General features: G+C 42.8%; 1 long non-coding RNA gene across 1 annotated transcript in view; it reads left to right on the top strand.

Annotated features, from left to right (window-relative positions):
- Positions 1 to 10,343, top strand: part of LOC105738608 — a 110,357-nt gene extending 100,014 nt beyond the window's left edge. Inside the window, exon 11 of the long non-coding RNA XR_004027020.1 lies at positions 10,161 to 10,343. This is a non-coding gene — a long non-coding RNA (uncharacterized LOC105738608). The remainder of the gene's footprint in view (positions 1 to 10,160) is intronic.
- Positions 10,344 to 20,157: the final 9,814 nt, after the last annotated feature.

Below are 20,157 nucleotides of genomic sequence, written 5' to 3'. Positions count from 1 at the left end.
CTGTTCCTTGCTGGACTCCACCACTCCAGTGCCTGAAATCCAACCTCCCCACCCCCATCAGCATTCCTCCCCTGGAAAAGATTGGAAAATGCAAGAATGTTCTTCTTTGACTCTGGCCTTCCTCTAACAGCCCTGCTTCTGTTAACACAGCCTTTCTGCAGCTTCCTTAACGTCATTGGCTACAGGCTACAGCTGTTGCTAGTAAAAGGCATTGTTCCTTTGAGCTAGCAGGCACTTTGTTCTTTCCCATGACACATTGTTTTATGAGCTCACTCTAGAGGAGAAACATTCTATCGTTGCACTCAAGTTCTTCAGGAGCACCTCACTGTCTCCCTCTGCCCACCCACCTGCACCTGACAACTGTGGGCTGTGCTCTCATGGAGGCACCATCAGATGCTACCAGACTACAGAGGAGAGCGCCCTTAATCCTGACTGAAGGTTTGGGAAAAGGCTTCTCAGAAGAGGTGATACTTGATACGGGCCTTGGAGGAGGAGGAGCAGTTTGAGAAGACAGCAGTGAGAGATGGCATCTGGGCAGCTGAGAAATGTCAGTGGTCATGGAGGCAGCATGAAGGGAGTGTTGGCTGCAGAAATCTGGCAAGGCTCTTAGAGACAGAGACGAAGAGGGAGATGGGGATGGAGATGGAGATGATAGAGACAGACAGATTGAAGATGGCAGAGTGGGGGCTATGGGGAAGGGTGATGAAGCAGGAAAGATAGATCGAACGAGACTGCGAGGAGCCTGTGTGCCTGGGCTTTATTTTGGAGGCAATGAGAAACAGAAAGTGTTTTTGAGCATGATGGGACAATGAGGAGTTCTGTGGTTTAGGAAATCCAGCAGCCACGGGAAGTGCAGATTCAAAGTAAGGAAACGTCCCAGGGTTTGGTGATGATCTTTATGAGAAGTGACACAGGGGTAGTGGGGATGGAATTGAAAGAAAGGATGAACTTCCAGAGTATGGCTGTGCTCAGTAGACAGGAATCAGGGAGCTTAAATCCAGATGTTGAGGAGATGGTGGTACTATCAATGGAGGTGGAGCTATTAAGAGGAAGAAAGATGGGGAAGAAAAGGATGAGGTTTTTGACAAGTTGAATATGGGGTGAGCATGGGTCCAGCTGAAAGCAATGGAAATACAGATGTGAAAAACAGATGTGGTAGAGTTGAAAAGTTGGGGATCATTTTCACCTGAATGTTACGTAAGGCAAAGGGAAGAGAGGTCATCCAGGACAAAAGTACAGAATGAAAAGAGAAAGCAACTAAGCACGAAATCTTGGAGAATGTCCTCATTGAAGGGTGAGCAGATGAAGAGGAGCCCACAAAAGAGACTGAGGAATTGTCTTCATTCACTCATTCACGCATGCATTCATTTGGTCAACAAATATTTTTTGGCACCTCCCATGGACAGGTCCTGAGCACCAAGGGTACAGTCAGAAATGACGAGTCTAGAAATGATGCCCTCCAGAACTTCCGGTGAGGAAGGCACTCAGGAAAATGCAGCACCCTATGGACGCCCAGAAAGGAGGGCATTCAGGAAGAACACAGTCTGATGGTGTCAAGTGCAGTGGAGGCTAAGAGGTAGGGAGGAAAAGATGGGAAAAGGAGAGAACTGGAGAGGCAAGAGGGACAAATGAGAGAGAAGAGAAGGGAGAGGAAAGACGGCAGAGGCACAGAGTGGGGATTTGTCTGATTCAATAATCCTAGGCGGGGCGCGGTGGCTCACGCGTATAATCCCAGCACTTTGGGAGGCCAAGGTGGGTGGATCGCCTGAGGTTGAGAGTTTGAGACCAGCCTGGCCAACATGGTGAAGCCCTGTCTCTACTAAAATACAAAATTAGCTGGGCATGGTGGGGCGGGTGCCCATAGACCCAGCAACTTGGGAGGCTGAGGCAGGAGAATCACTTGAACCCAGGAGGCGGAGGTTGCAGTGAGCCAAGATTGCCCCATGGCACTCCAGCCTGGGTGATAGAGTGAGACTCCATCTAAAAAATAAAAGACAAAAGAATCCTATGTTATTTCCCCTGGCCTTACCTTAGAAAGCAGAGTGAATGCCCACCTAATCAGGTTTACCTCCATTGCCATAGCAACCTCTGGGACTCACTTTGCTGCACATGCTTGAGACCTGAAGTGAAGATGTTACTTTATATCAAGTTACCTACCAATTAGGCTAGCAATTTCTCTGTCTCTTAAAACATTCTTTTAAAGTCTTGTCATGTATCGTCTCTCTAGAATTCATTTTTCACATCTTCATTCACTGGGATTCTGGACCATAATATATGTAAACATACAAAATACTAAAGATTGAAAATAAAATTATTCCGTTATCTGATTATTAAAGTGGTCATTGTTAAAAAAAAAAAAAGCCTTGGAAAATACAATATAAAGTAGAAAATACAAATCACTCATTTCCCCACCACTCTTAGTATTCTGTTGTTTTTCTTACCAATCCTGTTTCTAGACACATTTGATGACATTTAAACATATTTTTATTGTTAATCTATAGTTTCATATGTGGTTTTGTTTGCTAACTAATTATATCATGGACATTTCCCCATGCCACCAAAATAACTATAAAATCATTTCATTATTCATAAGCTTCACATTTTAGCCCTTCCTCTATTTTAATGCAGCAATTGTCCACCTTTATACATAAATATTTGTTCCTGAATCTTAAAAGTAGTCAAATTCATTCACACTTCAAAATAATTTTTATATTTACTTTTTCTTAGAATCTTTGTGTTTAATGTCCCATTCATTTCAAAGAGCAATATTAATACGACTGGAAGTGATCACAGCATCTTTTGTCTCCAAATGCAAGTTATTTTGAAATGTGATCTGATTTTATTTTGTAAACTCCATTATTAAGAAATTTGACCCAAATTTGAGAAATGATATATTTACTCTTGACTCATGCCATTCAGCCCTAGGTTTCCATCAACGCTTGTTTGAATTCCATGGGTATAGCACTGGTGGAACTGCTTTTTCAGATTTTTAGATTTGTCAGAGAATATTAATCCTTACCTAAGTTTTTTTCCCTGATTTCTCTCTTTACATTTATTTCTTTTCTTAGTTTCATTATGATATATGAAACTAACATATCCTTTGTATGAGGATTCAGTGGTTACGTCTGAAAGCAAACAGGAAGTTATTATTTTGCTTGTTGGAAAAATTCACTTCCCTTAATGTAGCTTTTCCCATTATTTGACTCTCAAACATTTGGTGTAGTTCTGTTTTACATGTGTTTCTTGTAAGAAGAATATGGTTGGATTTTTAAAAATTAACTATCTTTTAGCTGACAAGTGTAATTCTTTTTTATTTAATTATGATCATTGATATATTTGGATTTATTTTTACCATCTTTTTACACTTTCTATTTGGTGAAATTCTGACTCCATTTTTTTTCTCCTTCAATATTTTGGAATGTATAGATTCTAATTTTTTAATAGTTAAAGTTATTAATTAGATTCACCCTCCTTCTAAAACTTGGAGTATTTTAACTCTTTCTCAGCTTATAAGCTAGTATTGTCCAGTATTTTATTTCTATTAAAAAGTCTTGTGAAATGTATCATATATAGAAAAGTTTACAACATGCAGGTATGTATATGCATGTTTGCACACACACACACGTACATTCATATATTTACCATTTTAAGAAATAGACTATGACCTCTGCTTTAGAATCTCATCTCTCCCAACCTCTGACTTTTATAACTTCACAAATTAGATTTCTTAGTGTTGATATTTATTTAGATGTATCCATGTGACTACAAATGTCTTTGATCACATGGTTATCTTTCTTACAACTTACAGCTCACATCTCCTTTCTGGAGAAGTATATATATCCTTCTTTCCAAGGTATATATATCTTCAAGAAGTTCCTTTACTAAGAATCTGTCCATAGTAAGTTATCTTGGCTTTTGTTCACCTAAATATATTTTATTGCATCCTCATGAAAGATAAGTTTTACTGGGTGTCCAATTGTAAATTGAAACATTTTTCCCAGCACTTTGAAGACATCATCTTGTAATCTTTTGGTTTCTGCTCTGTTCATAAGAAGTTAGATGTAAAACAGGAAAGCTGTCTTCTTCTCTAGCTGTTTTTAAGCTATTAAATTTGTCTTTAATGTTCTTTCGTTTCACCAGGATAAGTCTGGGTGTGAATATTTTTTAGAATTTTTTGTACTTCCTAAATATAAGGAAGTACAAATTATAGAATATTGTTTCCATCTCATTTTCTCTAGTCACTCTTTCTGGAACTTTCATTAGATGAATGTTAACACTTCTTACTTAAAATCTCATGTCTATATCATGATATCCTTCTCTTTCTCTCTCTGAACTATATTCTAAGTAGTTTTGTCTTATCCAACTTTCAATTTATTAATTATACATTTCATTTCTAATTCGTAGGTCAACTCATATGTTGAATTTTAAAATTCAACTATTTTACTTTCAGAAGTTAATCTTTTTTGATGTTTATAAGAGTATTTTGTTCCTTGCTTATGTTTTAAAGTTTTTTTAAATATTGAAAACATATTTATTTATAAGGTATGGTTTTCTTGCACACTCTCGGTTTTCGTAAATATAGTTTTATTAAAATACAGGCAAGCCCATTCATTTGCATACTGCTCATGGCTGCTTTTACACTAGAATAGCAAGGCTGAGTCTTTTTGACAGAGACTGAGTGGCTTGCAAAGCCTAAAATGTATACTATCTGGCCTTTTAGAGAAAAGTTTGCTAACCTTGCTCGATGTGATAATTCCAACCCAAAGCCTGAATGTCTGATTTTACTGTTTGATGTTTCTAACCCTGTCTGATGATGTCTTACTACATGGGTGGTCTTGTGATTTTTTTAAAAAATTGTGAGCTCATTTTTGTTGAGGCACTAGCTTTGAGAATTTTATGAGGCTTGAATTGGAGAACATTCCTTCTATTTGTGTTTATCTTTGCCAAGTGTCTCATCGTTTTAAATTTTTTTTTTGGTTTGTTTGTTTAAAATATAGTTTCAGAATAGGTACACAGAGTGAATTTGAACCCAGGCTTGAGGCCTGACTGGTGATTATTTATAATTTCTGGTAGGGGGTGGGAACTTTTATTTTTCTTCCAACCAAAATCAAGGCTAAGATGCAAAATTTTCTTTGCTATTTCCTTTGCATGGCAAATATTTTCTAATTCACTATTTTATTGGGAATGTGGGCCTTTCGGGAATCATTCCAAAGTCTCCATGCTGACACTGCACTGCTTTGTCGCCTGCCTCTCCTGTCCCCCTTCCCCCGACATGAATGTAAAAACTGAAAGCTCTAATTTACAAAACACTGGCAAATGCCCTCAGGGTCTGATACCTGCTCCAGTGAATATTTACCATGCTCATTCTAAATTCTGGCTTCCAACTTCATTTTTGGCCTCTGGGGATTAAGATACTTTAATTTCTTGCCAAGTTAGCTATTCATTTTATCCAGCATTTTAAAGGTGCTTTTTGGGGGAGAATTTTCAGGATATGGAGTCTGTCATATTGCTGGAAGTAAACATCAGGAAATTTTTAAATGAAAAAAAAAACACATGATTAGGAAAATGGAAATAGAAAAGTTTCATAACATTCCAACCGGGTTCCAAGCCTACCTAATGTTTATTTATATCTGAGTTATGAGTGTTGTCTCTGGAGTCAGACAACCTGGGTTTGGAATCAGGCTCTGCCGCTTACTACTGCTAGAGGTGAGGGTGGGCAAACTTCTTCTGTAAAGGGCTGGATGGTAATTACAGTTGTCCCTCAATATGCATAGGGGATTCATTCCAGGACACCCCATGGATAACAACATCCATGGATGCTCAAGTCCCTGATATAAAATGGCCTAGTATTTGCATATAACCTATGCACATCCTCTCGTATACTTTAAATCATCTCTAGATTATTTATAATACCTAATACAATATAAATGCTGTGCAAAGAGTTATTGTGTTATATTGTTTTTAATCTATATTATTTTTACTGTATTGCTTTTTTATTTTTGTTTTCAAATATTTTTGATCCTTGGTTGGTTGAATTGACAAATGTGGAGCCCTCACATATGGAGGGCCAACTGTATTTTGAGCTTTGCAAGCCATATGCAACCACTCCACTCAGCCACTGTATCATGAAAACAGTCATAATTATGTAATATGTAATGAATGGGCATGGCTGTGTTCCGACAAAACTTTATTTACAAAAGCAGGCACTTAGCTGGATTTGAACTTCAGGCTATAGATTGCACACCCCTGGCCTTGTACAAGTTAATAAATCTCTTTAAGCATCAGTTGTTTCATCTCTAAAATGGAGAAAATAATAATACTTGTGTCATCCACAGGTTATTTGAGCATTAAATTAGTGAATTTGTCAGAGGCATTTGAACCATAGCAATTCCATCTTAAATAGGGGTAAAATGAGACTGAGACCTGCTGGGCTGCATTCCCAGGAGACTAGGCATTCTTAGTCACAGGATGAGATAGGAGATCAGCACAAGATACGGTCACAAAGGTCATAAGAATGCCTGCCAAAACCCACCAAAACCAAGATGGCGATGAAAGTGACCTCTAGTTGTTCTTACTGCTTATTATATGTGAATTATAATGTATTAACATACTAAAAGACACTCCCACCAGTACCGTGACAATTTACAAATGCCATGGCAACGTTTGGGAGTTACCCTACATAGTCTAAAAAGGGGAAGGACTCTCAGTTCCAAGAAATCTCCACCCCTTTCCCCGGCAAGCTTATGAATAATCCACCCCTTGTTTAGCATATAGTCGAGAAATAACTATATTTAGTCAAGCAGCCCATGCTACGTCTCTGCCTATAGGGTAGCCATTCTTCTGTTTATTTCTCGAATAAACTTGCTTTCGCTTTACTCTATGGACTTGCCCTGAATTCTTTCTTGCTCGAGGTCCAAGAGCTCTCTCTTCAGGTCTGGATCAGGACTCCTTTCCAGTAACAAATTCATGTAAGTGCTAACGTTAGCTAAGATGTCGCTGCTGGAAGTGATGATGATGATTTGAAACCAGTTTCTTGATGTTTTAAGATCATAAGGTGTCTCGTCTTCAAATCATGTAAATACATCCAGTGTAGCTTCCTATGCTGCTACTGATGACACACAGTAGAAAGCTAACAATACTGCAGTAATGAACGATCCCCAAATCTCAGTGGCTTTAAAGAACTCAGAGTTAAGTTTTGCTCATACTACATTCCATCACACAGGTTGATGAGGGGTTCTCCTCACTGTCATTCCTCTGGGGCCCAGGCTCATCGAGCAGCCACCATCTTGAAATCACTGGTCACTACAGGGGAAAGGAGCTTTAGAGGGTCTTTAAACAACAATTAAATGCTTCGTTTGCAAGTGAAGTGTTATTTCTGTGTGCAGTTCACAGTCATAGTTGGTCACATCTTTCTCTCCCACTAGCTTACTGCTTGGGTTGCTGGGCGTGTTGTCACAGACAAGCTTCATCTGTTGGCTCCTCCAAGGCGTGCCTAGAAGTGCAGAGCTACTCACCCAAGGCCATATGCTTCCCAGGGCAGCCTACATCCAGGGAATGCTTCCTGTGTGGGTAGAAAGGCCCAGCCCTTTCAGCCTAATGTGGGACAATTTTGGGATTTGGCTCAGCCTGTTGTTTGGCAACTTGACTTCTCCCTCTGCCCAATCCTGCTTTCCTCTTTTCCTTTCCACAGGGATTGTTCCCAAGGATACTCGTTAATAAGCATCCTGTAAACTAAACTCCATCTCAGGGTTCTTCTCCAAAAACCCAACCTGTGACATTCACCATGTGCCCAAGAGAGAGAAGGCTGGACTATCTCCTGAGGAACACCAAGGACTACCTCACTCAAAGTGAACACAGTTAGCCCTTATAGATGGGAGAGACTAAGATCACAACCATGGTAATAGCTAATATTTATTGAGCACTTACCTGCCGCATACTGCACTAAAATACGTTACTTGGATTTGCTCATTTAATCTTCACAGTGCCCTATGTATTAAAATAGGGGATTAGACTAGGGAATGACAAGCTACGGCCCGCAGACCAAATCTGCCCACGCCTATGCCTTATGTATTGTCTATGGCTACTTTCATGCTATAACTGCATAGCTGAGTTGTTGTGACAGACACTGCATGACCCACAAAGTTGAAAATATTTACTATCTAGTCCTTTTCAGAAAAAGCTTGCCAAATCCTGTTTTAGGTATTATTTCCATTTTATAGATAGCAAAATTGAAGCTTGCAGAAGTATGTGGTTTATTAAATCACAGAATGTCAATTTTCAGTCATATAGATCAAAGATAAAATTCTAAGTCCCCCAACCAACTGAATGGACCCCTTCTCCCAGCCAAGGACATTCCAAAGTTAATCTGAAAAACTAGTTCAGGCCATGATGGGAAGGGGGCAGTCAGATACACCTCATTATATCATCCTTCCTTAGGAATTCAGGCACAACTGACCAGCATCAACATTAAAACAGGCCAGGCATGGTGGCTCACACCTGTAATCCCAGCACTTTGGGAGGCCGAGGCGTTTGGATTGCCTGAGGTCAGGAGTTTGAGACCAACGTGACCAACATGGTAAAACCTCATCTCTACTAAAAATTCAAAATTAGCCGGTCATGGTGGTGCACGCCTAGAATCCCAGCTACTTGGGAGGCCTGAGGCAGGAGAATCGTTTGAACCTGGGAGGTGGAGGTTGCAGTGAGCCAAGATTGAGCCATTGCATTCCAGCCTGGGCAACAAGAGTGAAACTCTGTCTCAAAAGCAAACAAACCAACAAACATTAAAACAGAGACTTAAGACTGACGAAACAGACTCTTTGCAGTAATAAGATACCAACATGACAGATAGCAGACCCTGAAAGAAACTGAAGTATATTTTTTTTTACATATTCTGAAATGGCCCTGCAAAGCTGTCTCTTGTGGGGAAAATCTACATTCTGTAGAGAATCCCCTTCCCTTTTCAGGTCTTTTCCTTGATCCAGGAGATAATTACCTGAGTCTGGCATCTTTTTAAGTCTAATAAGAAACATTTACAATCTATTTTCTCTGAAGCCTGCTACCCAGAAGCTTCATCTGTATCAGAAAATCTTCGAATCCACCTATGACCTGAAAACCCCCTGCCCCACCCCACTTTGTGTTGTCCCACCTTTCCAGACTGAACCCGTCTACACCTTACCTGTATTGATTGATGTCTTACGTCTCCCTAAAATGTATAAAACCAGGCTGCATCCCCACTACCTTTGGCACATGTTCTCAGGGCCACTGGGGCTGTGTCATGGGTCATGGTCCTAATATTTGGCTCAGAATAAATCTCTTTAAATATTTTATAATTTGACTCTTTTTGTCAACAGTCATGAAGACAAACATTTAAACAGCAGCCCCCTTCTGTGATGGCAGATGCAGACTCCCCCCACTCTCCATGCCATTGATGGGCCTTTGTAAGTGCTCAGTGAATGATTATGAATGATTTTCTTCCCTTCTCTTCTTCCCACCACCCTTCTTTGTAAAATCGAGGTCTCCTCTTCCATCTTTGCTCTAAATACCCTCCCAGACAAGTTCTATTTTCTAGAGACAAGCATATCTGAAATTGCAACCCTGTGGCTTCTCTCTACCAAGTAAAAAACACAAGAGATCCATCAGTTTTTGGTAGCTTTGACTATAAAACCTCTGGAGGAACTTCTATTTTTCTGAAAATGGCTTTCTTCTACTGGAAAAGTTAGGGTGGTAAATCTGTAGAGCCTGAGCTGGCTACCAGGAAACACTTCATGATGGCTGAGAAATTATTCCGCATGCTGAACCTTAAAGTGATAACATAAAATGGCAGCCTTGACCGACCCCTTAGAATCTAAGGCTGAGATTATCTGTTTCCAACTGCTTCCAGCTGAGAAGTGGCTCTCAGGGCAGCACTGAGTACTCAAAAGCATTCCCTCATAGAAGTGATTGTTCAAGGGGGATTCAAGAGTTTAATTCCTTAATGCCCATCCAGCTGCTTCCTAGATTCTTCCAGAACATGGGCCTTATGCCCCTAAATTCACTCCCATAGTTAGAAGCAGAACTGGGAACTGAGTCCAGGTTGTTTGATACCAAAATTTGTGCTCTTAACCATGCTTCACTCCCTTCTGGTACACAAATATCCAGGATCATGTATTTACTTTCTACAGATACTGTTATATGTGCTCATGTAAATTGTCTGGCAATTAGCTGCAAGAGGATTATAGGAAGAGATTCTACCTATCTATCTCTTTACACCATGCCTTCTGAAGAGAATGTCCCTGACTTTCAGAGAGAATCCTTGGATTTAGTCAGGAATATTAGATCCCTAAATAAAAATGTCTAAAATCCTTTCCCCATTCTTTGTTGTTGTTGTTTTTGAGATAGGGTCTCACTCTGTCACCCAGGCTGGAGTGAGGTGGTGGTGTGATCACAGCTCACTGCAGCCTCGACCTCGCAGGCTCCGGTGATCCTCCCACCTTAGCCTCCCAGTACACCCGGCTAACTCTTTGTATTTTTGGTAGAGATGGGGTTTCACCATGTTGCCCCGGCTGGTCTTGAACTCCTGAGCTCAAGTGATCCACCTGCCTTGGCCTCCCAAAGTGCTGGGATTACAGACATGAGCCACCGTGCCCAGCCTGCTTTTTATTTGTATAAATTTAAGGGGCAAAACTGCAGTTTTGTTACATGGGTATATCGGGTGGTGGTGGAGTCTGGGCTTTTAGTGTGGCCATCACCTGAATAGTATATGTTATACCCATTAAGTAATTTCTCATCCTCATTCTTGGTTCATTAAAAAACAACTGGCCCTCAAAAATGTCTAGGGAATGGTGCACAAATGAATGAATGAGTCAGTGGATGAATGAATTAATCAATCTCCAGACCCTTGACAACTTAAGGATCTTGGGCACAGTTTATGCTCATGATAAACAAACAAAAAAAAAGATAGCAGTTTTCTTATTGCTGACGTAGGCATCCGAAGGTACACACTCATTCATTTAGCAAACACTGAACCTTCACTATGAATTGCACACCGTGTTAGGCACGGAGGACATGACATGCAAGGTCTCTGCCCTCAGCACAGGCAGGCCTCCAGAGATGAGGCTGAAGCATGGAACGCAGTGTGGCCACAGGAAGCTTCACCTGGGGCTTGGGCCAGTTGCTCGTATGTAAGGAACAGAACATAGGGAGACATACATAGGTAGAAGATACCCTTTCTAGGAAGTGAAATGGGAGTGCAACATCCAGGTCGAGGATTGGGAAGGGTTAAGTGTAAGGTTCTCTGGCAGGGGGGAGATGTAACCTGATCCATCTCAGCAGTAGCTTTTTAAACCTGGGCTTTAAAACCGGGAAACCTGGAGGAATCACAGACACTGGGCTGGTTTTACTGGTCTCACCTTTCTGTTTAGAAAGACAGCTCTTGCCTTGTATAGCTAATGTTTCTTTGGTGGTGAGAGGGACTTCTGTATATTGCTCAGTTTATCTATATTGTGATGATTTGTACTAGTTGCAATTCTCAGAGTATGTCCTGGTCTCCAGAAACAGGGGAAGTTGAGAAGACAACAAAAGAGAGATGTTTTAAAAGCACTGACTATTTTAATGACATAATTCTGTCAATATTACAGTGTTTAGACACAAATATAACAGGATTCTTTCTACAGAACTTTTCAAACCATTAATTTAGGATTAGGAAACTCCCCTCACTCCCCCTAGGGCCACTGCTTGATTTGGTTAAAGCAACTTAATTCAGGTTAGGGTAAAATTTAAGCAAACTCCATTGCTCAGCAAAATGCTGCCTGAAAACAGCTAAAGACAAGTCAGAATGTCCCTAACCAAACCTCAGGCATTATTAACCAAGACCTGCCTTAATTCTGGTTTATCTCATGATGACCAAGGAGAAAAAAGTCTTCCCCTGCTAGAAGTATTCTATGTCTATTACAAAGCATGGATTGGGGCCATAAGAGAATGGATGACATACATAAGAGTTTAGAAGAGAGAGTAAATTGAAGTTAAGGGCATTTCAAAGGGCTTCATGGACGAAAGGATCTCGAATTCTAATTGAAGGAGAAGGAAGACTTAGTTGAGGAGGTGAGAGAATTTCAGAATGATAAGAAGGGAGGCTTGGAAGCAGGAATTTGGGTGTCATATTTCCACAGACTAGTGACTGATCAGGTTCTTTTTTTCTTCCTTCCAAAGAGTGAGAAGAAAAATATTAGGTTGGTGCAAAAGTAATTGAGGTTTTGCAAAGTAATGGTGAAAACCGCAATTACTTTCGCACCAACCTAAATAGGTAGATAAATGTAGTTGGAACAGAAGGTTTATTTGAGGATGTAGCCCAAGATTAGGTTGAAAAATTAAGAAAGAGGTAATCTGTGATGGGCCTTAGGTTTTAGAAGAGCAGACGAGGCCAGGAATTGATATGTAGAAGTGGAATTGTATTTTTTCTCCTAGTTTTCTTCTGTTCTAGATTGCTTTGGTCACTATATAACGTCTTTCTCAGTTTGACGACAGACAGAAGGGTTATTGGGAAAAAAAATTAGGATCAAGTGTTAAACTCAGGCAGCATCATGTTCTAGTGCTATTGGGTGAAAATTCTAATGTAGACAAACGATATAACAATTTTAATAACTCCCTGAAATTTAAGTAAAGAAACAATTCTAGGCCAGGCGCAGTGGCTCATGCCTGTAATCCCAGCACTTTGGGATGCCGAGGTGGGTGGATCATCTGAGGTCAGGAGTTGGAGACCAGCCTGGCCAACATGGTGAAACCCCGTCTCTACTAAAAATACAAAAATTAGCCAGTCATGGTGGTGTGTGCCTGTAGTCCCAGAAACTTGGGTGGCTGAGGCAGGAGAATCACTTGAACCCGAGAGGTGGAGGTTGCAGTGAGCCGAGATTTTGCCACTGCACTCCAGGCTGGGAGACGGAGTGAGACTCCGTCTCAAAAAATACATATATATGTATAATAAAAGAAGCAATTCTAGCAACTCAACAACATGAAAGACACTGAAGTCGAAGCAAAGCAGGAGGTTCCTTTTAAAACTGGATCACAATTTATAAATAGCTGTATCCAAATGGAGAGAACATTATTGCCATCCAGCATTCAAACAACCTTATAGGTGTCTGGGCACCTTTGAACTGAAATTTAAGCAGGGAAGTTCCAATGACTGAATGGAACGTTAAAGAAGTGTTTAAAACTGAAATACCAAAGTAAAATAAAATTTGGAGGCCTTTTGGTGATCCAAAGGCAAATATTTCATAGATTTCTCTGTTGAGGTCCATCTCATTTTGGTGTGTGTCCAAGTGTTTTCCAAGATGCAAACTCCTTGAGAGCAGGAACATATTTCCTTTATGCCTCATTGAATGCAGGCCAACCAGTGGCCTGGTGAGGTTTGGAGGGTGGGAATGACAAGTGTAAATAAAATTGTGTTGACAGCTATTTAATTATCATGTAGTTTCATGTTTAATGTTCAAAAGTTCTGAATAAATGAGCATAACAAATCTCAGTGAAAGCTAAATTAATTGACACATTTTGGCTAGCTGCAGAGAGCCATTTTGCTGTCTTTAGGAGTCCCCACGGTGTGATACCCATCTTGATTATGTAAGGCAAGTGAGGAGGGGAAAGGAAAACTTTATTTTTAGTGAGTTCCCTTTTTGTTGATTGACTCCTCTAAATTTCTAGCAAGGCAGACCATGCCTCTGACCCATTTTCCTCTGATAGGTCTTGTTTCCCACCCTGTAGTTCCTTTTTTTTTTTTTTTCTTTTTTTTTGAGATAGAGTCTCGCCCTGTCACCCAGGCTGGAGTGCAATGGCATAATCTTGACTCACTACAACCTCCGCCTCCCTGGTTCGAATGATTCTCCTGCCTCAACCTCCCGAGTAGCTGGGATTACAGGCGCTCACCACCATGCCTGGCTAATTTTTGCAGTTTTAGTAGAGAGAGGGTTTCACCATGTTGGCCAGGCTGGTCTCAAACTCCTGACCTTGTGATCCGCCGGCCTTCGCCTCCCAAAGTGCTGGGATTACAGGCATGAGCCACCGCGCCTGGCCTGTAATTCCTTTTTAATACCTGCTTCACATGTGATGATTTGTTCAGGATCTATTTACCCCAGGAGGCTGTCTGCTCCCAGTGGACAGGGTCTGTATTGCCATGGCCAGGCACTGAGGGCCAGCACAAGGGCACTTGCTGGTCCAGGGGCAACTTTAGGTTGCAATCTAACAACATATTAATTCTAACTTCTCCTTCTAAAATGGAAATCTGTTCTGAATTTGCTGTAAGTTTCTTTGGAAGCTAGCTGAGGACCCTATAGTTGTTCAATAAATGTTTGTTATACGAAAACAAAAGGGAAGGAAAGGGAAACGCTGGGGTAAACCTCAGTTCTACTTGTTGCTCTATTCCTGGGGGGTACGTCATCTTTTTCTGCAAAGCAGACCTGTTTCTACCTTGCTCACACAGCTTGGTAGACAGACACTAACATTTTCATCACATGAGCCCACATGAGCCTCTGCTTTAATTCTGCATTTGTAAAGCTTCATGTTTTTTTCTCATGGAAGTAGAGTCATAGGTGGAGGAGGTCACACATTTCTAAACTCCCTCACCCCTACTTTTTTTTTTTTTGATATGGAGTCTTGCTCTGCCACCCAGGCTGGAGTGCAGTGGTGAGATCTCGACTCACTGCAACCTCTGCCTCCCAGGTTCAAGTGATTCTCCTGCTTCAGCTTCTCAAGTAGCTGGGACAACAGGCGCCCACCATGACATCCAGCCTAATTTTTCTATTTTATTTTATTTTTTTTCAGTAGAGACAGGGTTTCACCATGTTGGCCAGGCTGGTCTCGAACTCCTGACCTCAAGTGATCCACCCACCTTCGCCTCCCAAAGTGTTGGGATTACAGGTGTGAGCCACCGCGCCTGGCCCCCCACCCCTACCTTTTGATGAAATGGTTAAAAATACAAAACAGGACTGTGTGAGTGAATAAGCTACCTATTTTTGAGCAGTCATGAGGTAAAGATTCCATTCTTGGCCTGCTGCTTGTGTAGAACATGGGACTTCCTGTCCCTACCACTTTGTGTGAGGTGTGGGGCAGCCAGCCATACTGTGCTAGCACCTAATAAGGTTGCAGATTTAATTCTAGCCCAAATCTGGACAAACTGATGTTCAGGTTAGAGCTAGCTGATGTTCAGAAAAGGCTGCCAGAATCCCAATGAACAGCCTGAGGAAATGGAACCATAGATTCTGTTTAAAATTCTTCTCTCCTTTCATCTCATTTTTGCATTTTCTCCGTCTACCTCTCTGTCTGCTCCCTTTCTCATTCATTGCTTTCTGCTTCCTTCCCCCTTTCTCCATTCATTCCTCTTCCTTCTTTGCCTGTATCCATCTTTCTGCCTTTCTGTCTTTCCCTTCTCACCCTCTCTCTCCTGCTTCCTCTCCTCTCACTTTCCTTTCCCTCAGTCTCTCTCTTGCTCTTGCTCTTTCTCTCTCTCTCTTGCTTTTATCTACAGCCTATTGGCTTCTCGTTTCTTTTTCTCCTCCCCTCCCATTTTCTTTCGAAGAACTTCTTGATGAAACTAAAAGAGGACTAAAAGGAGCTCCATGAAATGCTTGCCTGGAAGAAAACATGGGTGGATGCTCTTCTGGTCATAGGCAGCCACTAAATTTGATTTGTAGCTGATCTTAAATGTAGGAAAAGATTTTCAATTACAAAACTCATAAAGTGTAAAGATGAGGGAACCTGGCCACGTTTTGAGTTTGACTAATGGTCTCAAAGCGCTTTAAAATGTTTGGCATTTGCCAGCCTTTCTTTCTTCTCCTAATCCTCAAACTCATGAGTTTTTATGGGAAACATAATCCTCTTTTCTGATTCATTTACACTTAGCTCATCTGAGTATTGTTTTGTAAAAACCATCTGAAGTCCAAGAAGTTTTATGAGATCTTTAAAGGCTTGTTTTTTGAACCAGGAAGTTGTGTACTGCCAATATAAATGGACCTTGAACTCTAGGGGGGTTTGATTCCAGCATCCATAGCATTAAACTGGGTCTAGAATTGGCAAAGGCCCATCCTCATGGCTGACAGAAACTGGGCTTTCACCTTCAGAATAATAGTGAGTTCAGTGTTTGGGATGAGTGACCATCTCAGATGATAGTACATGGGGTGCATAAGAGGTTTTTCAAGGATTATCTTGCTAGTTACGTAAATAGCAAGAGACTTATGTGGAAAACTGTGATTTTGCTGGAGTCTCCCAACTACAGAGTGGGGCTGCTTGCTCATGTGTATATTTCCATATTAATTGTGTGTATACACACATGTACACTAATGTGTAGATGGATGGGATTAACATTCACACTAGAGATTTATTTTTGTATTTAAACATTTTTTTTTTTAGTTTTAGTTTTATTATTTTTTTGAGATGGTGTCTCGCTTTGTCGCCCAGGCTGGAGTACAGTGACACAATCTTGGCTCACTGCAACTTCCACCTGCAGGGTTCAAGTGATTCTCCTGCTTTAGCCTCCCGAATAGCTGGGATTGCAGGCATGTGCTACCACGCCCGGCTAATTTTCGTATTTTTAGTAGAGACGAGGTTTCACCATGTTGGCCAGGCTGTTCTCAAACTCCTGACCTCAAGTAATCTGCCTGCCTTGGCCTCCCAAAGTGCTGGATTACAGTGTGCCAATGCCTGGCTTTTTTTTTTTTTTTTTGGTTTCACAGTTGCCAGTGTTCTCAACTCCTGACCTCAAGTAATCTGCCTGCCTTGGCCTCCCAAAGTGCTGGGATTACAGGCATGAGCCACGGTGCCCAGCCTCACACTAGAGGTTTTTTTTTTTTCTCCCTGTGGTTTTGTTTCAGAGATGATCTGATTGTGATATATCCAAATCTGTCATAAGGCAGGTTGTAATTGGGTTGAAGATTGGTGTGAAATGCCCACCTCTCCATTGCTGTGGGTTGAGAGGAAAACTGCATTAGGCATTTTTTAATGGTTAAAAAACATTTTTCTGCAGAGCCAAAGGGCATGGTTAAGGTCATTTCTCCCCCAAATACTAGGATCTCAGGCAGAGTCCCAGGTCTTCTGGAAACTGAGGCTCAGAGAGGTGAAATAACTTGCTCAAGTTTCCATGGGAAGTTGATATGGTTTGGCTGTGTCCCCTCCCAAATCTCGTCTTGGATTGTAATCCACGTGTCATGGGAGGGAGCCGGTGGGAGGTAATTAAATCATGGGGGCGGTTACCCTCATGCTGTTCTCCTGATAGTGAGCTCTCAGGAGATCAGATGGTTTTTTAAGGGGCTTTCCCATCTTTTGCTTCGGCACTTCTCCTTGCTGCTGCCATGTGAGGAAGGACATGTTTGCCTTCCCCTTCTGCCATGATTGTAAGTTTCCTGAGGCCTCCCCAGCCCTGCGGAACTGTGAGTCAATTAAACTTCTTTCCTTTAGAAATTAACCAGTCTTGGGTATGTATTGGCAGCGTGAGAACATACTAATACAGAAGTAAAGCAGCAGGTAGAGCCCAGCCCCCTAGAGTCCCCATCCAGGCTGTGCCCTCCACAGGTAGCTGCCACTTACTGCCCAAAATCAGCTTTAATGCTTGCCATCTGTCCATCTGGGGCCTGGGATTGACCACCACTGAAGACAGGTAGAGGCTGTTCCTGTTGGGGATGCTGTCCTTTACTCTTTCCTGAGCTTTCCCGTCTGACATCTCTCCTCTCCTGTCCTGGCTCTGCAGAATGTTGTAGCTATGCTAATCACCCTCCTCCCCACCTCCAACCATTTCATCTGCTGTTACATCATCCCTACCTGAGAGGTAAGAGCTCTGTGAACTGATCTGAGTTGCAGGTAGGAAGTATTTTCCCTACATGTTGGTGAATTTTCCATAAGATGACAAAGAATTGTGGGCTGTACTATGATACAGGCATCATACAAATCAGGTCCTCCCTTGTGAGAGGTCTATCATGATCTCAGAGTGTTGCTTCATTAAGTTGTTGTTTATCGTTTTTAAGCTTTCATTTACATCTTCTCTCCCTAACAAGATATGAAGTTTCTTAAAGACAAGGGCTTTATGCCTTGTGATCCTTTGTATTTCCACAGCCTCAGTGCCTCCTTCAGAGATGGGGTGGATATTAGCTTCTGTTGTATCCTTCATACAGAACCTGGTGCTGAGAGACAGCTGCTTCTTTTTTTAAAAAAAACTTTTCTTAAGACTAGTCAAGTACAGTATCAAGAAGAGGGGAAAGAGTCGAACAAGGAATTGGATCCGTAACTGACTGTGAACAATCAATTGAGGTAACTCATTACCTTCGAACCAACCTGGGAGGCAGCCTTGTGACTCACCTCAATCCTAAATCTTCTCAGCTAGTTCACTTTGGCCTGGCTCAGGGGCTGACCTAGAATGATCCTGTCCAGAAGGACCCTGGATGTTCTTAGAGACACAGACTGCTAGGGCTGGCAGGGACTTTTCATCCAATTCCTCTGTGACAGAGGAGGAAGTGGAGGTTCAGAAGGAGAGGTGAGCTGCCTGTGGTCCTTCAGCTTACTAATGGCAGTGTTAGGACTGGACCTGAGGGCTCTTCCCTCCAGTCTGGCGCTATTTATTCCATGACAGTGCCTCTCAAACTGTGTTCTCACAAGCAGCTAGTGCTCAGGCAGCTGGACTGAGGCCCTGCCTGCCAAATCAAATATTGGAGGTCTTTCTCCAATGTGCAGAAAAAAAAATTAATGGGTTAAGTTTCCTTAGGGTTAAATGATTTTTCCATTAATGCTTCTTAAACCATTGTCACCTGCTACCAATTGTCTACTAGCCAATGCATGCAGGCAACAAAACAAAAGGATAAGCCACAAGTAAACAAGAACAAGAACAACCAAAGCCTTGGAAACACACCATCATTCTTAAGTTAAAGGCTTTAAAAAAATAAAAATAGAAGAAGACTGCTATGACTATGGACTTTCTATTGCATTCACATAATAAAATCATCCGACATTGTTTTGAATCCAAATGCTAAAAGTAAATATGTCATTATTTCATGGTTTTCCCCAAAGAGCACTATATGACCCCCCAGGACTCTATCCCTGGAACATTCTGCCATCTCTCTTAATGGGTCAGGTCATCTCCAAGTTGGGTGACCCGGTCGGATTACGGTCCGGTGAACTGATTTGTCTTTATTAAAAGCAATAATGGCTTAGGGTTGTCAGGGATCCTGAACTCTAGTCCTACCCTAAAGGCCCAGGGACAGGGCTGTCTCTGCGGTTGTCCCTGGGCGGTTCTCCCAGTCCACGCGGGCGCCCTCTGCTGCCCGCCCTGCACTCCCATCCCTGCCAAGCCAGGAGTAGGGTACCAGAGGCTGCAGACCGAGAAGCCACGGGGACTTTACAGCCCCCAGGGAGCCACCTAAACGGTTTCCGATGGAGACCTCAGCGCGCCCTGACAGCCCTTTCTGGGGCCCGATTTGGTATCTGAATTCAACCCCGCAGCAAGTATCCCAGCAAACACGGATAAGAAAATGCCGGGGCTTCCAAACAATATCAAACGCATGGGGCTTCTGAAAGGACAGGACCGTTCAGTAACTTTGCTGAGCCCTTTGTCCTCTCCCGGGACACGGGACCGGGGCGTGGGGACCTCCGCCTCGGCGACCCACGGGGGCAACCCCCGTGGATGTGGAGGGTGGCGGCGCGCCTTCGGGCTCCTCGCACGCCTTCCCCAATTAGGATCTGCCGCCTGACGTCACGTCTGCCGGAGATTGGCTGCTCAGGTCTGACACTCGGGGCCACGGGAGAGAAACTTTTAAAAGACTTCGCCGCCGGGGCTGCCTCGGAGTGTCCCGCGCGCTCTCGCTCGCTCTCGGCCACCCTCGCCGGGCCCCGCTGCGGCGCGCGCTGCACCCCCCGGCCGGGCGCGCGGACCCTCACCTTGCGCGGCCCGCTCCCTTCGCCCCTCCCCGCTCTCCGGGCTCCGCGCTCCCCACCCCCACGCCCTCCCCCTGCTCCCAGCCACAATCGGCCGGGGTCTGGGGCCGCTCAGCCGCCTGTAGAGCCTCCTCCCTCGCCACCGACTTGGCCTCCTCCCGCCTTTCCCGGGCTCTCGGCAGCTCTCGGGGGAGCCTGAACGCGCGGGTAAAGGCGAGCCGCACGGCCAGGGGAGGGGGCCGGACCGCGCGCGGCCGGTCGCGCCGGCTAGGAACCGCG

Source organism: Nomascus leucogenys, chromosome 19 (assembly GCF_006542625.1).
Source record: "Nomascus leucogenys isolate Asia chromosome 19, Asia_NLE_v1, whole genome shotgun sequence".
Classification (NCBI taxonomy): domain Eukaryota; kingdom Metazoa; phylum Chordata; class Mammalia; order Primates; family Hylobatidae; genus Nomascus; species Nomascus leucogenys.
Note: the sequence above shows the minus strand (reverse complement) of the source record. Positions and strands in the feature narration are given on the sequence as shown.